We start from the raw sequence: 2,325 nt of genomic DNA on the forward strand, positions 1-2,325 counted from the left end.
CCATCTAGTCAAGGCTATGGTTTTTCCAGTAGTCATGTATGGATGTGAGAGTTGGACTGTGAAGAAGGCTGAGCACCGAAGAATTGATGCTTTTGAACTGTGGTGTAGGAGAAGACTCTTGAGAGTCCCTTGGACTGCAAGGAGATCGAACCAGTCCATTCTAAAGGAGATTGGTCCTGTGTGTTCTTTGGAAGGAATGATGCTAAAGCTGAAACTCTGGTACTTTGGCCACCTCATGCAAAGAGTTGACTCATTGGAAAAGACTCTGATGCTGGGAGGGATTGGGGGCAGGAGGAGAAGGCGATGACAGAGAATGAGATGGCTGGATGACCTCACTGACTCGTTGGACGTGAGTCTGAGTGAACTCTGGGAGTTGGTGATGGACAGGGAGGCCTGGCATGCTGTGATTCGTGGGGTCACAAACAGTCAGACATGACTGAGCGACTGAACTTAACTGAACTGAATGACACACAATGTTGAGCACTGTTTCATGTGTCTGTTGGCCATCTTCATTTCCTCTTTGAAACAATGTCTATTCAGGTCTTCTGACCTTTTTTAAATGCTTTTTTGGGGGGAGGGAACATTGAGTTGTATGACATGTTTATATATTTTGGAAGTTAATCCCTTACAGGTCATATCAAATATTTTCACAATTCAGTAGATTCTCTTTTAATTTGTCAGTGGTTTCCTTTGCTTTGCAGAAGCTTTTAAGCCTAGTTAGGTACCATTTTTTATTTGTAATGCTTTTGTTTCTTTTGTTTTGGAGACAGATCGAAGAAAATATTGCTACAATTTATGTCAAAGACTGTTCTGCCTATGTTTTTCTCTAGGAGTTTCATTATTTCTAGTCTTACATTCAAATCTTTAATGAATTTTTGAGTTTATTTTGGTATATGATGTTAGAAAATGTTCTAATTTAATTCTTTTACATGTAGCTATCCAATTTTCCCATCACCACTTATTGGAGAGAATATGTTGCATTTCTATATGCTAATAACAAACTATAAGAAGGAGAAGTTAGGAAATAATTCCATTTACCATCACATCAAAAGGATAAAGTACCTAGGAATAAACCTATCTAATGAAATAAAAGACCTATACTTGGAAATTTATAAGACATGAATGAAAGAAATTGAAAACAATACAAAGTGTTGAAAAGATGTACCATACCTTTGGATTGAAAGAATCAATATTGTTAAAATAATCATACCACTCAAAGCAAACCACAGATTGAAAACAATCGCTACCAAAATACCAAAAACATTTTTTCAAAGAACTAGAACAAATAACTTTAAAATTTGTGTGGAAACACAAAACTCTAAATAGACAAAACAATCTTGAGAAAGAACAGAGCTGGAGGAATCATGCTGCTTAACTTCAAGTTATACTACAAAGCTACAGTAATCAAAACACTTCAATACTGGCAAAAAAAAAACAGAAATATAAACCAATGGAACAGAATAGATGACCCAGTAATAAACCTACACACTTATGATCAATTAATCTACAACAAAGGGGGAAAGATATCAAGTGGAGAAACGACTTTCTCTATCCTATTCTTTTACTATTTGGAACCAGTCTGTTGTTCCGTGTCCAATTCTAACTGTTGCATCCTGACCTGCATATAGGTTTCTGAAGAGGCAGATCAGGTGGTCTGGTATTCCCATCTTTTTCAGAATTTTCCACAGTTTATTGTGATCCACACAGTCAAAGGCTTTGGCATAGTCAATAAAGCAGAAATAGATATTTTTCTGGAACTCTCTTGCTTTTTCCATGATTCAGCAGATGTTGGCAATTTGATCTCTGGTTCCTCTGCAATTTGTAAAACCAGCTTGAACATCTGCAATTTCACAGTTCACATATTGTTGAAGCCTGGCTTGGAGAATTTTGAGCATTACTTTACTAGCATGTGAGATGAGTGCAATTGTGTGGTAGTTTGAGCGTTCTTTGGCATTGCCTTTCTTGGGGATTGGAATGAAAACTGACTTTTTCCAGTCCTGTGGCCACTGCTGAGATTTCCAAAACCCTGCTTGTGAAGTGAAGTCACTCAGTCGTGTCCGACTCTTTGGGACCCCATGGACTGTAGCCTACCAGGCTCCTCTGTCCATGGGATTTTCCGAGGTCAATAGTACTGGAGTGGATTGCTATTTCCTTCTCCAGGGGATCTTCCCAACCCAGGGATCAAACCCAGGTCTCCCACATTGTAGACAGATGATTTACCGTCTGAGAAACCCTGCTTATTTAACTTATATGCAGAGTACATCATGAGAAACGCTGGGCTAGAAGAAGCACAAGCTGGAATCAAGATTGCTGGGAGAAATATCA

Source organism: Bison bison, unplaced genomic scaffold, assembly GCF_000754665.1.
Source record: "Bison bison bison isolate TAMUID 2011002044 unplaced genomic scaffold, Bison_UMD1.0 scf7180017863405, whole genome shotgun sequence".
NCBI classification, from domain to species: Eukaryota; Metazoa; Chordata; class Mammalia; order Artiodactyla; family Bovidae; genus Bison; species Bison bison.